Source organism: Heterocephalus glaber, unplaced genomic scaffold (genome assembly GCF_053883595.1).
Source record: "Heterocephalus glaber isolate CG9 unplaced genomic scaffold, H.glaber_assembly_v1.0 deba00000071, whole genome shotgun sequence".
Classification (NCBI taxonomy): domain Eukaryota; kingdom Metazoa; phylum Chordata; class Mammalia; order Rodentia; family Bathyergidae; genus Heterocephalus; species Heterocephalus glaber.
The window spans coordinates 34,369,472-34,385,050 of NW_028258137.1; the positions used below are offsets into that span (position 1 = coordinate 34,369,472).

A 15,579-nucleotide genomic window follows, 5' to 3' on the forward strand; every position below is an offset into this window, starting at 1 on the left:
TATTGCTTTCACACCACCGTAAAGTTGAAAAATCATAAATGAAAGCTGGAGATTGTCTGTACTATTAGGATCACTGTTACAATTCCAGGTTATCTGAGTGGTTTGTGGGGAGTGGCTCATAGACAGCTTATATTGAAGCACATCATACTTTCAAAGCTTTTCTTTATAGTCCATGTGTCATGAATTCTAGCAGCTGTGACCTCACATTCTTAGAACCTCATGAGGAGAGAAGAGAATAAATCCTTCCTGATTCTAGTTTTGTTTAAATCCCAAGAAAGCCTTCCTGTTGGTCTAGCTGGAATCACATGTCATTCTTTGGACCAATCACCATGGTCTCTGGATGAAATCTGGCTGAATGACCCAGCCAAAATTGTGCCCTCTCTTCCTGCCTAGAAAGGCAGCATCTATTATAGGAAGAACAGAAGTCAGGATAATTGTGAATCAGGCAGCCTCCCCATTTTTGGAAGTTTTATGCAGTTACTTGCTGAGCACTTAATGTATGAAAGACACTGTGTTTGGTGTTGAGGAAAGATATAGAAAATATATAAGCAAACAGGAAAAGGGGAGTTGAAACTGAAGTAAGAAAAAGGTCTAACTTAGATTGAATCTAGGCCCACTGAATGTCACTCTCTTGTGATAACCCCCAGGAGAATATGTTCCTCCTCCCAGAAAGCTCTGGTGCCTGCCCTGCAGCTGGTTACCACCTCCCCCTTAACCTCAAAGGAGTTAGAAGTGTGTGCAGCTCACTCCTGAGCCTGAGGGCCAAGTTGGATGAGGATGAATGGAGCTCTGTGAGGTGTCTTGTAGCCCTCTTTGCTCCTCTCTGCTCCCGTGTGCTGTGTTCTTGAAGTTTCTATCCCTCCTGTGTTCCTGAGGCTGGCAGCTGCTGCTTCCCTGCCTCTTCCCTGAATGCTGTGGGGAAACAGAAATGAAACCACTGGGGTCTAGGATGTGTGACCCAACTGTCCATAGACAAAGGTCTCATGCAGTAGGCACTGCAGCTATAGTGCACTGGGTCTGATCAGAGCTCTGTAGCTCACGTGCTGGGTACCTGGTAACCTGGAGCATCTGGAATGTGCTGGGCAATCTGTGACTTAAACAAATCAAAGCCTCCTCCTCCTTCATCTCAAGAAATCTGGCTGTAGTGGCTCAGCCACAAAAGCACCAGAAGCTCAAAGACCTTTTGGGCATCTCGCTCACTGTTGTGCTGGGCACTGCACTTGTCAGCTCGGAAAGTGATGAACTGGAGGATAGAGGATGAAGGAGACACCTGTCTTTTACAGAGAGCAAATTCTTCCCAGAAACACCCCACAGACTTAGATCACATTGGCCAGATCATGAGAAACTGAAAACAGTCATTTTGCTTCTCCAGTCTACACAGAGGAAGACAGATTAATAGAGCATTGGGAAAACTGTAGGCCAGCCAATTAACAACATGACTGTTCTGGGAAGTTCCCTCTGTATTAGTTTCCATATATTATTAGCTTGATAGGGCTTCACACCCATGCACAATCAACCCTTGGTTCTAAGAACACCTTTGGACAACAAAATCAGTAGATGCTCCCTTGTATAAAACAGTATATTACTTGGATGCAACTACATATATCCTTTTGTATACTTTAGATCATCCTTAGATTACTTATAATACTTAATGCTGTATAAACAGTTGTTGTATTTTAGGGAATAACAGCAAGAAAAACAAAGTCTATACATGTTCAATATAGATGCATGTTCCCCCAAATATTTTCATTCTATGGCCGGTTGAATCCACAGATTTGGAATACATGGATATGGAAAGCTGACTCTACTGCAAACTGAGTGGCTGGAAAATCAGAAATGTCTAGCCTCGCAATGCAGGAGGTGACAAGTCTGAGACTGGTGTCAGCAGGGCTGGTTTAGTCTGAGGGCTGAGAGGGAGAGTCTGTCCCAGCCTCTCTCCCAGCTCCCAGCAGTTTGCTGGCTGGCTTTGGCATCTCTTTGACTTGTAAAAGCATCCTCCTCCCTTCATTTTCATCTGCATTGTCTCTGCATGTGTCTCTGCCCCCAAATTGCCCCTTATAAAGGACACCAGTCATACTGGATTAGCGCCATCCCTGTCCACTCACAACAATCTTGTTTTAACTTGATTACCTCTGGGCAGAACTACTTGCAACTAAGGTCACATTGTAGTGTACTGGGGGCTAGGACTTCAGTGTGTGAAGTTCAGGGGGACACAGTTCAACCACAAAACCCCACTTTCATCAACTATAACATGAGTATAACAAGAGTTCTTACCCCACATCATGGTTGCGAAACTCAACTGGGATACAACTGTCCCCTGAAGTTCATGTGCTACAGGCTCAGTGCCCAGAGTGACAGTGTTGAGGGTGGAATCTTTAAGAGGTAAGTAGGTCACAAAGCTCTGCCCTCATGAATGGATAAGTGCTGTCTCCTAGCAGTGGGTCAGGTTAAGAGAGTGAACTCGGCCCCTCCCTGCCTTCTTTCCTGGTTCTGCATGAAGCTCATTCCCTTTCTCCCTTCAGTTATGGCCCAGCCAGGGGCCCCTCACCAAGATACTATTGCCATGTCATTGGATCCTCCAGCCATAAGAATCATGAGCCAAGGAAATCTCTTTATAAGTTATCAGGTATTGTGTTATAGCAACAGAGTATGGACTGAGACACAAGATGATCCATGTCCAGAAATACCAGAGCCTGACCAGAGCAAGGCTTTAAGATACATCTGCTTGGGTGGCAGCTCCCATAGCACCACACCTTATGGGTAAAGCCTGGGTCAGGGCTTATACAAGAATGGTCAGGCCAAGGAGGAGTGACACCCATTGGTACCCAGCCACTCAGCTTGGCCAGTGTGCCAGAGATGATGGTTTCAGATTCAGCCCAGAACCTGTGGGACAGATATGACCCAGGAACCTACTGTTGGCCCTCTTGTTCAAAATCATCCTTTTCAAGGCTAGGGCAGGACCCACCTAGTCAGGAGGCATTTTGTCTACAATTCAGGGTGGCCCCACACTCTTGGCAGTCATTGTGGGCATCCATTTCCAGGAAGCAATCTTTATCACCACCAAGGACAGGTGGAGGCAGGATCCTAGCCTGGCAAGGCATCTCTCCTCTGCTGTGCAGCAATGGAGTCCACCCCTCTTCTACGGTCACTTCTTCCCACCAGAGCAGGCTCCAAGGGGCTGCTCTATCATTTGAGTGTTTTGAGTAAATTACAAGGCTCTTATCAGTGTTAGGGGGTGGGTATTGTTCTGCCAGGACATCTCCCTTTGTCCGAAAAACAATAACTTGTTGTAAGTAGTACTTTTTTAAGTTTACCAAGCAGACAGACTAATTGTATCTTTTAATCTGGGTCAAACTGCTCTTGCTTATTACAAATTGGCTCCGAATCCTAAAGAGAGAGGGGAAAATGTGAGGAACATTTGCAAATAATTTAGAGGCAGAATTACCTTCAGACAAACATTATGTCACGTTGGGGAGAAATGTGCATCCAGGCTTGACCCAACTGGGCTTGGGTTGAGCCCAAGCAAAAATGAGGGGGAGAGGATGAGCCCCTTACAGGTGCTGACTGCTTGGGTAGATGTTGAGTCAAGGAAACTCCCTCAGGCAGCTGAGCACTGATCAGAAGCAGCAGGTTGGACAATTGCTCCCAAAGAGTCAGCCGGAATCCAGGCACCCCATAAATTTGGCAAGAGGATCTTTGTAGATTTGTCTAAGGATCTTATCCTGGGTTATTTAGGTGGACCCTAAACACAGTCCCAAGTAGTCTTCCAGGAGAGAGGCAGGGGGAGGCTCAACGTGGATCAGAGAGGACAAGACAGAGATGGACACAAGCCCAAGAATGCCAGCAGCCACACAAAACTGGGAGAGATTCGCCACCTGCTGCACAAGTGGCAAGGACCTGAGTTCGATTCCTGGTACCAAGAAAAAGGAAAAGAAAACTGGGAGAGATAAGGGACAACTTCTTACTAGTATGCATACCTTGATTTTGCAACTTCTAGACTGTAGAAGAATAAATTTCTATTGTTTTAAGCAACCAAATACAGTAAAACCTTGGTGTGTGAACGTAATTCATTCTGGAGACATGCTTATAAACCAAAGCACTTGTCTCTCAAAGCAAGTTGACCAATGAGAAATAATCCAAACTCAGATAATTTGTCCCACAACCCAAAAAATTCATAAAAAGGATTATAATGCTATAACACAAAAATAATAAAGAAAATGAAAAATAAATGAACCTGCACTTACCTTGGAAAATTTTCATGGCTGGTGTGAGGGAGACAAGAAAGAAGAAGGTTATTGTATGGGATGACTTTCAGTATTACTAAACGAATCCCTGCTATCTATTGGCTCAATGGAACTTTCTTTAACAAGGAACCTATCCAATAACACTTCCTTTTGCCTCCTTTTGAGGATTTTATGGAAATGTGATGTCGCATTGTTGTTAAACATTCATTGCTTGCACTGCTACAGCCTTATTCCAGTGGTGCTTTTCTACAAAATTTTACACTGTTTCCCACATTTTACACAACCTTCTAATCTGATTTGAAGTGAAGGATTCCTCTGCCTTTTGCTCTTCCTCCTTGGCAGATGAGATCTCCTCCTCTACAACCTCTTGTTGTTGGAAGACAATCACCTACAATCCCGAAGTAAAAGACAGAGAGGAAGAATCATTGGCTCAGCTGTGATCACATGACAGCCGGCATCACATACCACGCATATTGTAAGATTTTGTTTGTTTATCAAGTTAAAATTTATTAGAAATGTTTGCACAGCTTGCAGAACACTCATAGAACATGTTACTCACAATCCAAGGTTTTACTGTATAGGGAAATTCGTCACAGGAAACTTGGGATACTAATGCACCAGGGACTCCTGTCAATGGCCCTGCTCCACCCAAAAAGGACCTTTCAAGAATGCAGAGTCCCCAAGTGACATGGAAATTGTCATAGTCATGTTGCCTCAGGGTCCAACTGTTATGTCACTACTTTTTAGCTGTAAACTTTGACAAATGGCCTAACCTCTCTGAACCTGTTTCTTTATCAAAAAAAAAATAAAGATAACTATACCACCACCTGAAATTGCTTGGAGATGAAATGAGAGAGCACACATCAGCCAGAGCCTGGCATGTCATATCCTGGCCATCAGTGGACATTATCTTTTTTTTCTTTAAACGTTTACTGTTATACTGCTCCTGAATTTCCAGGGCTCTTCTGGGAGCATTTGGAAAGCTTCCTGGGGCACTTTAAACTGTACTCATAGCCTCGGCAAACCCAGCCCTTGCCAGGCAGCACCACCTGCGAGTGTCATGGGCTCATGTCATTCAGGGTTAATTTCTCTGAAGTCCAAAACAGCTTGCAGAAAAAGTTGATGACAATCTCAAGCGAACTAGAGCCCAAGCCAGGAAGGTGACACAACAGTGGAAGCGAGAGAGATACTATTTCTCCCAGTTCACTAAAAAGAAGGAAAGTTATTATGACAAAAGCAGTAAGAAATTACCCACATGCAGGCAGTTGTGGTAATTCTCCTTATGTTGGCAATGTTGGCATTTACATTATCTAAGGTATGTTTTCAAGGGTACTCCTGGGTCACACTGCCTTCTAAATGCCTTTGCTAGCAGAACAATAAATTCCACCATTCGACATTTTTCCCTTTGCTGAGTTCAAGCACGGATCTTCTGAAAGCCAAATGTCACTAAGAAGTTAATTCCAGCCAGCTTACAACTTAAAACTTTCAGTGATTTCCTGATGCTTCAGAAGAAAGTATAACATCATCTTCATCTTGTTCTTATACTCTTCTTCTAGTTGTTCAGATGTTCTATGATCTCTCCTGCCTCAGGACTTGGAATGAGTTACACTATCTGCTTAGAAAGCTCCTTCTCTCATTAACACCTGAGTTCCTGGGGCAGGGGAAGAGAATCTTCTGCTTATTTCTGATCCTCTGGACTAAATTCTGTGCCCAGTGTACATTTATGCTATTATTTATGAATGAATGAGTGAGTGAATGAATGAATGAAACTAGTCTCAAAATGATGACACTGAGAGCACAGTAAGCTTTTGTTTACAGAAGAATAGCAAATAAATGCCAACATTAGAAAACAGAGAGACTACTGAGGCTGTGCAGTAGCACTGGGTTTGGTTAAATGTATGAGGAAAGGCTTAAGCTAGATAGGAATTCCCAAGGGGGGGCTGCTCAAGGCTGGTACAGTGCTCCATGGTTTTCAGAAACCCAGCTACTATATTTGTTTTCCACCAATATTTGACTAGCTTCTACCCCAAGTGGCCTCAAAGTCCAAAAAGATTGCTAAGGCTCCAGCTATTGAATCTACATTCCAGGTTAGTCAAAGGAACAAAAGCTTAAATGATGTTACTGAGGTGAATAAGCCAATTTTAAGGAGCTGTCAAGGAAGCTGCAACCAATAACTTCTACTCGTGTCACATTGGTCATGCTTGCTGAGAAATACAATGCTTTAGCTAGACTAATTGCCAGAAAATAATATTATTGGTAATGAAAAGGGGAGAAGGGATATTGTGGAGGAAAGCAGCCTCAGCCACAGGGACTAAGGCCTTGGATGAGGAATCCAGGAAGGGGCTTCAGGTATTCACTGGACTCCTTCATGGAGAAGGTAGTTAGAGCATGCTGACCTCCCAAGGGTGGACACTAGACAGGGAAGGGACAAGTGGGACCTGGCCTCACTCTCACGATTCTCACCTTCACATGTGAAGCACAAGCTGATCGGACGTGGAGACCAGAGCAGGGGCTGGCGAGCAGCTCCGATGAGGAGCATCTCACTGCCCCAGGTATTGGGAGAGATCATTTTCCCTTGAGGGGGACCTTGGAAGGATGCAGGGGATTTTCCCAGGTAAGAAAAGTTGTGGTAGAGAACACATTTCCAGTGGAAAGAAGAGCTCAGGCAGAGACCCGGTGGTGATCGAAAAATGAGTGACCGCAGACTTGAGAACTGGATCCTGTGGTTTGGGAGTGGCTTGGCCCCCAAGGGCTCCCGTATTGGCAGCTTGGTCCCCAGGTTGTCAACGAGAAAGACATGGGACTTTTCAGAGGTGGGGCCTGGTGGGGGCTATTTATGTCACCTGGGGCCTGCTCTCCACAGGGATTAAGGTTTCGTGGGCACTGAGTTCATTCTATTGAGAAAGTTGTTATTAAAAAACACCTCTGCCCACACTCTAACTTCCTGTCTTACCATGTGACCTCTTTCTCTCTCAAATGCATCTGCCCCAGTGCCGTCTGCCATAAGGTGATGCATGGGGTTGGTGGGTGGCACAGGTGACTCACCAGAGCTAGTACCATGCTGTTTGGACTTTGCACCTCCAAAAGTTCAACAAACTTCTTTATATTCAGTCTCAGGTATTTTGATACAGTACCATAAAACTGTCCAATACACTGGGCAATGAGAAATAACCTAGGAAATCAGTACCAGGTCCCTCATGACCTATCCCTGCACACCCTCCCAGGTTTCTTGCACTTATTACAGCCCAAGAACATAGACCTTTTACTGCCTCCTCCATAAGTCTGGTGTTTCCCATTTTAGGATCTTGGCTCAACTACCCCCAACCCTCCCTCAGCCTGGAGGCTCCTCTCTTCCTCTCTTCACTGGATAATTTCTCATCTTTCCAGGGTCAAACTAAACATAACTTCCCATCTTCTCTAAAGGCCACCATCTTCTCCAAAGTATGTCCACTCTCTTATTTCCATTGAGCACACCTCCCTCTCTTCTTCATGACATATATTACAATTTGCAATTGCAGTTTTTACTTGTGAGATTACCTAATTAAAGTCTATCTCCTCATTAAATCATGAGAGCCTAGAACCAACTCTCTTTGGTCCATTTGGCAAAGCCTAACCCAAAGGGCATCCAATGGAAATTCTCTGGATTAATTGGTATGTGTGCATGCTTGTGTGTGTGTGTGTGTGTGTGTGTGTGTGTGTGTGTGTTAGAGCTAAAGACTAATGGGGGGTAATGTACAATTAAGATAAAAACATTAAATTAATCAATTGTGCTCTTATACACTTTAATTCTGAAAGTTAATTTGTTGTTTCCTGAAAGTTGTCTGCTGTGGTCAGAAGTGTTATAACACAGGGAAGGACATGGTGAGCTGTGGCTTCCCAGCTGAAAATGGAAGAAAAGGGCAGAATTCATGCACACTGATGAAATGCAAACAGCACTCAGCAAAGGTCTGCAGCCAGGCACCACTTCTTCCTTACACTGTTACTCCCAGGCAGAACCCACAATGGTGTTGTGCAGATATAAGTCATTCATTTGTAGACAGCCCCTTTCCTGTGAACCGTCCTCAGTCTGCTGTTTACTAGGCAAACCTGGATCTCTGGGATTCCACCCTGGCAATTTTTGATTCTGTACTCAACTCAGCTGGCTGAGGTTTGCTCTGGCTGCTCTGAGAAGGAAGTTTTTTGGGAAAATGAACCCAAATCATGCAGCAGGTCTAATTACCACAGAAACAGGTATCCTATACCTACATAAAGATACATATTAATGCAAACAAAATAATAATGCAAAGCACTGTTTACTATGCATTGAAGCAGGGGCCTCCCAAGGCTGTCCTTTCCATGGAAGGTTGGTGGCCTTGTTATTTCCTGTGCATGTTTGAAGGTAACACAAGTACCTTCCCATTAGATTAGCATGGAAGAAAGTGAGGGAAAGGAGAGAAAATGAGGAAAGGAGGGACTCACAGCTGTCAAGTGTGCAGGGTGCAGGTCACTGAGCTAAGTGCTCTACACACATTTCTTAATTTTCCAGCCACCATGTGTGATAATGGTAGCTATTATTTCCATTGTATTGATGAGCAAAATGGAAGATCAGAGGGGCAAAGCCACCTACTCAAAATTGTAAGACCACATGTGGTAGGTGTCAAATCCAGATTGTGTCTGGCTGTGGTATACACTTTTCTCCATCCCAGCCAGACCTTTGCCAAATCTTGTTGCTCTGGATGTCATTCAGGCAGAAGGGCCTTCCATCAATTAATGCAAGTATAAAATGTGTGTGTGTGTGTGTGTGTGTGTGTGTGTGTGTAATTTTAAATCTCTCTGAAATGCCATGTCAATCATAATAGACACCTCATTTCCAAGGAGATCAGAGGGAAAATATATTAGGAGCTTGTCAAATCTGTGCTGGTTAGATACTGGAGCAATGGGTACATCCTTACCTTCCTGGTTCAAGTCTAAGTTAGTAAAGTCATTCAGAGAAGCAGGTTGTTGATGTCCTGAAAGGTTGAAGCTGCACATGTCCCAGGGCCCAACATGTCTCACCCACCTGTATATGCTGGAGAACTTTTTGTATATTTGCCTAAGGAGACATGTGCAAGAATATTTGTTGTGATAGTGCTTAAAATGGAAAACAATGGAAACAAGCTGTATTTATCATCTTTCCATTGCTGAGACAAAATACCTGTCATATACAATACAATTTAAGGGAGGTGTGGTTTATTTTGGCACATGGTTTCAGTCTATGGTCAGCTGGCTCTAAGGCAGGAACATCATGGTGGGAGGGCATGGTGGAAGAAAGCTGCTCGACTCAGGGTGACCATGAAGCAGAGTGACAAGGAAAGAGCTAGAGAGGACAGGACCAGGGACAAGATATTCCCCTCAAAGGCACACCCTCTGTGGTCTACTACCTCCAATTGTGTTTCCCTCTTAAGGACCCATTCAGTTAATGAATTCAGTATGTTAATACATTGATGGGATTAGCACCCTCCTGATCCTATCACTGCTGTAGGCCCTATCTCTGAATTTTGCTGCCCTGGGGACCAAACCCTCAATATATGAGTCTTTTGGAGGACACTTCATATTTAGACCATAAGACAAACTAAGTGCATAACTAGCAATAGGAAAATAGATAAATAAAGGGTGGATGGTCATCACTCTATGAAAGACTGGATGACAATTAACTGAACTTGAACTCTAGAACTCATGGTGACAGTGTAGAGAACTATCAAAACAGTATTGGAAAAATGTAGCTGCCAGAGACTACCAACAGTATTAGGACATTCTCTTTTTTAAATTATAAAGGATATAGACATATACAAAAATTATAAAATTAAATAATATATGTGGTAAAGCTTAGAACTGAGGTTCCCACTGGGAGAGGGGGGGTGGATAGGAAAGAGCTAAGATTGTATTTGCCATGTTTTCTTTCTTAAGCTGAATATAGGGTACCCCATGTTTGTGAAAACATTTTCTATGGCTTTTTTATGCCTGTAATATTTCAAAATATACAATTTTAGGAGAAGGGAAGCAGAGGTGAATAATTTATTTTCTCTAAGAAATGTCAGTGGGGTGAGTGGGGATGAGGGAGTCAGGCTCTGCAGGAGCTGAGAAAAAGCTTCTGGCTTCCCATCACTTGGCCAGAGGCACCCTATCATAGTAGATGGCCCAGCCAGGCTCCCAGGCCTCTCCACCAATGCCTGTAAGCAGTCAACACATCGAACCTCCCAGGATGCCACCCTCAGCCTGGGGTGAGGTGGAGTGAGCTCCCTAGGAAGCCACGCTTCCTCCAGGTGAAGGATGGGATCGCTCCATCTCTGTCACCTCCACAGAGAAGGAAATGCTGTGGAGAGACAGATTAGATCATCTATTATCAAGTAGGCAAAAGACAGACTGGGGAGGCACCTGCCGCTCGCCAGATGTTCTATCAATTATCATCAGAGTCATGGGGAAGGGAGTCCTTGCTTCCTCCTCCCTAACCTCCCAGTCCAGCCTCTCCACAGAAAAATTAGACAAGAGACAGGATCATGGACTACATCCTCCACAACTGTCCTGCTGATGAGATCAGGCTGGGGCCCCGGGGAGCCAAAGTGTACATTGTTCCTAGGCTATGAAAATGCCTAAGAAGAGAGGATAATCCTCCACCCAGGCCAGTGCCAAACAAAACATGATAAATGCCTCACCTGGAGCTCTTTAACAAAAGCCTAGAAACCAATATTACAGTTACCATTGCCATCATCATTACCAAATGTTTCTTCTAAGCTGGGAACTTTGCAAATAATTGTACCCACTTGTTTTCATTGACTCCTGTCAGCATGTTTACGATAAAAGTATTCTTAATGTTCTCAAGGGAACCTGAAGCAGAAAGATAAGTAATCAACTAAGACTTATCAAAATGAACTCCCATAATCATACCATCTCCTTTGCCTCGACAGTGGCCTGTCAATGACAGACTCACTCAGCCATCAAGTGGCACAATCCCATTGCTCACTTGGGGCAGGGACAGCGTGCTAGCACCCAGCAGGCAAGGCCTAGAGGCCGTCAAAGTGTAATCTCAAGAACCTCTAGGATGAGAACTGGAAAGAGTTAGAAAGCTTTCCTTAAGACTCCAAAGGCTCTTCGTGTCTTTGTGAATCTTTGGAGTCAAAGAAGGCTGTGGCTGTCAAGAGATAGCAGAGGTAGCCAACAACCTAACTGTATTCCCTCAGGGGGAGCCCAGCCTAGTGGTCCCTGGGACCTCTGCTCCTCAGACACCTCTACTTACTGGCCCTTGGGGAAGAAGCAACTCAAAGTTACCAGCCCCACCTCTGTCACCACACACTCAGAGTCAGCTATGTTCCAAATCTCCATATCACCATCTCCTCTGGGAATACCGCCTGACACCTCCCCTGTTCTGTTTTAGTGAGGCCGAGGGCCCCTCCTGGATGGACGCTTGGTAGAGTATCCTGAGGCAATTCTCATGCACTAGTGTATTTGGCCCATAAGGCCTCAAGTTGTAGAAGGTTCTGATGGTGGGTGGAATATCTGACTTACAGGAGAAGCAGGAGGAGGTGGAGAGAGAAGGTACCAGTTTTCCTAACTGAGAACAGAATTATACCCTGGAAACGATTCTTATTCTTCCCTGTTACCCTTGGGGCCATTGACGAGCAATGAGCTCACCCAGGGAAGAATGACCCTTAAATCCTTATAAACTGAGGATCTACCTCAGCTCTACTCTCTGCTGGTCCCTCCTGCTCCCTAAATGTATCCCATTCTCAGCCAGGCTCATTTTCAAAGTTGTGTCCACTTGTTCTGACCACTATATGTCCAGGGAAATCACAGGTTCTAAGCTCTAGGAAGGTGTGTTAGACAGCTGAAGCTGCCATAGCAAATAACACACTCAGGTGACTTAAACAACTAAAATTTATTCCTCACAATTATGGAGGCTGGAAGTCCAAGATCAAGGTGTGAGCAAGACTAGTTTCTTCTGAAGTCCTTGGCTTGTAGCTGGCCATCTTATCCCTGTGTCTTTCTTCTGTATGTGTGTGGGTGTGTGGGCTCTAATTTTCCTCTTCTTCTAAGGATACCAGTCAGAGTGTATTAGGGCTACCTCAACACTTTTGCTTTAACTTAATTACTTCTTTATGGGCTGCTAGAGTTTGGCTCTTGAATGTCTCCCAAAAGCCCATGAGTTAAAGATTTGGTCCCCAGCTTGGCACTATTAGGAAATAGTGGAAACTTTAAGAGTTGGGGCCCAATGGAGTCCTTAGAGCATTGGAAATGTGCCCTTGAAAGGGACTGTGGGACCCTAGTCCTTCCTCTTTCTTTCACACTGGCCATGTGGTGACTGCCATGTGGCCATGTGGCTCTGCCATACATTTCCACCATGATGTGTTGACTCTCCAAGGCCCAAAACAATAGAGCCAATTGATCATGGACTACAACCTCCAAACTTATGAACCAAAATAAACCTTTTTTTTAATAAGCTGATTATCTCTGGTATTTGTCATAGTGATTATAAGAAGACCAATGCACATGTTCTATCTCCAGCTACAGTCTCATTCTGAAGTACTGGGGGTTATTAGTGCTTCAGCCTATGAACTCAGGAGAGGGCACAATTCAGCCCATGACAGGAGGGAAAGAGCTTGTAGAGAAATGTAGTGAGTTTATATGTTGGTTCTTTCATCCATTGGGATCTTCTGCCTGAATTAACATTCCCTCTCCTTCCTCTCTTTATTCCCCCAGGAAGCTCTAAATCTTTACATATTAGAGACTTTTGCATTCATTCAAACTCTATTTTCTCCTTACAGCTGAACATAGAACAAATGTAAAGCATCAGCCTAAGTGAAGAAGATGAGCTTGGAAAATACTGTCACCATGTCCAATATCGGCACATGTTTCCTTCCTCTCACTTGGGCTCAACTGTGCTAATTAATGAGTTGAGTGAATAGCAGCCATTAGTCACTGGTAGACTCTTCTCTGAAACTCTGTTTGACTTTTTTGAATTGTCACTTGAGACAGGGTGAAAGGGAGCCACACCAAATCTTCTGGAATTCCAAATGGACAGAGAGAGATCATACCAGGCACCATCATCACCCATCAAACTGAATATGTTAGATTTGCAAACCCCAGGATGGGGCTGGAAGGAATGTGGAGAGGAGAGTAGGTAGCAGAGCTGAGAGAGCCCATGGACTACAAACCCAGCTTGGTTCATCACAACTGGAAAGACTGCAGAGGCCAGCCCCTCACTCCCACTGAGCCCCAGGTTCCTAGATGGTCTCTAGGAGGGAATGTTTGGAGGTGATCTCCACTGCCCTAAGGGAAGAATAAAGCCAAGAACATCCTTCTGACTGGTACAATGGTGACCTACCTTCAGCCAACACAGTCCATAAACACAAGATGGCATTAGCAGGTGGCACTGGGGAACTGTTTGCTTGATACAAGAAGTTGTTTTTTAAAGCATTTACCAAATTCCCATGGACAGTGGCAAGATGCATTTTTCCCTAACTCCTATTTGGGTCAAAACCTCTCTTTCTTGGCCAATAATGAGGCAGGTGATGGCTAGAAGGAGACCTTGAAATTAGGGTCCAGAAATGGGCTCATTTGACCCACAGACTGTCTTTTGGAAAATGGTGACTCCAGGAAGGAGAGTTTAGAGGATGCCCAGGCTTCCCCAGGTGACAATCTGAAACCAGCCTGTCCATCTGTCCCAGACTCTTCCCATCCTCCACATGACTGCCCAGCTCCTCCCATGTGCCATGGACAAAGCCAACTTAGCCTGGAGTTATCTTTGAGTAGACTAGAAAAGTACCCTCTACCCGGACAACACTCGGGCTCCCCTCACTCCCCGTCATCATTTGATAAGCTTGGGACACCTCCTTGCATTCAGCACAGTACCCTCCCACCCACCAGAGGATGCTGCCCAAGCTAGAGCAGGGTTGTGCAGTCTTGGAACAGAGCCTGCGTACACAGAAATCACTGTGCATCAGATATGATTCTTCACTCCAAGCTCCCTGAGGGTGGATGTGTTAGTCAGCTTTTCATTACAATCATAAACACCTGAGATAATTCACTTGTAAAGAGAGGGCTGGGGATTTAGCTCATTGTTTCTGCCACCTGCCTCAAAAGCTGAAGGACTTGAGTTCAATCCCCCGGTACCTAAAAAAAAAAAGAAAAGAAAAGAATTTATCAAAGACATTTGGGCCGGGGATTTAGCTCAGTGGTTCCACCTCTTGCCCCATAAGCACAAGGACCGGAGGAGTTTGATCCCTGGTGTTACCCCCCCCCCCCCCCGCAAAAGAGAAAGTTTTATTTTCACTCAGAGTTTGGAAGTTTCTGTCTATGATCAAGCAGGCCAATTGCTTTTAGGTTTTTCTAGTGGAAGGGCAGCGCACCATAGTGGGAGTGCATGGCAGAGCAAAGCTGCTCATCCCATGGCCAGGATGCAAAAGAGAAAAAGATGAAGAGACTGGGGACCCACAATATGCTTTGAAGACATGGCCCCTAGTGTCCTGAAGATTTCCCACTAGGCCTCAGTCCTGAACATTCCACTGCCTCCCAATAGTGCCAAGCTGAGGAGTGAGCCTTTATCACATGGGCCCCTGGGAGAAGTTTAAGATCCAAATGATAGCAGGAAGGACTGCACCTCCCTTAAAACTACTGCCTAACACAGAGACTGGTCTTGAGCCATGGTAGTGGACAGAAGTGCGGGTCCCAGCCAGAAGGAACTGTGATATTAGCAACCATTAGAAACCAGGATTTTGCTTTCTAGGGTGTAGATTAAGAGCTACTTAACCCATAGTGGGCTCTCATTTTATACTTTATCATCTCAAAACCAGGGAATTATGCTGTGGGCAAAAAGCAATCTCAAAAGGTCATGTACTGTATGATTCCATTTCCATAGCGTTCTTGAACTAACACAACACATAGGTGGTTTCATGCTCTTTTAACACAAAGCTGTCACATTTCAGGCAATGATTCCTCAAACCAGCTGTTCAGTGCTTTGCACATGACCATGTCTAAACTCATCGCTTGCTATGCCATAGCCTAACCCGGCATCAGATCCCAAAGTAGGCGCTAACTGTTGGTTTGTGGAATGAATTAATGAATGAATAAACAGATCACAAGTCCAGTCAAAGAAATCAAATGGAAGGCCAGGAATTGCAGGCATCCAGAATAAAGATTTAGATGGAAGCCCCCAAAATACACAAAATAAATCCAAAAATGAGATCCACTGGTAGAATCATATTGATTTCCTGTCAGGAATGGCATGATTTCAAAGGGCTAAGGTTACCTAGGTGTACGTAAGAGCAATGGTCTGCATCTGGCTGGAAGATGCATAATGGCCAGAGGGAGGTCTTAAAACTGG

The 15,579-nt window shown here is 44.6% G+C and overlaps 1 long non-coding RNA gene across 1 annotated transcript; it reads left to right on the forward strand.

The window, feature by feature from the left end:
- Positions 1–2,395: 2,395 nt before the first annotated feature.
- LOC110349933 (uncharacterized) lies at positions 2,396–5,138 on the forward strand. The gene is made up of 3 exons (XR_015449344.1): positions 2,396–2,626; positions 3,736–3,967; positions 4,587–5,138. It is a non-coding gene; the product is annotated as an uncharacterized LOC110349933 (long non-coding RNA).
- Positions 5,139–15,579: the final 10,441 nt, after the last annotated feature.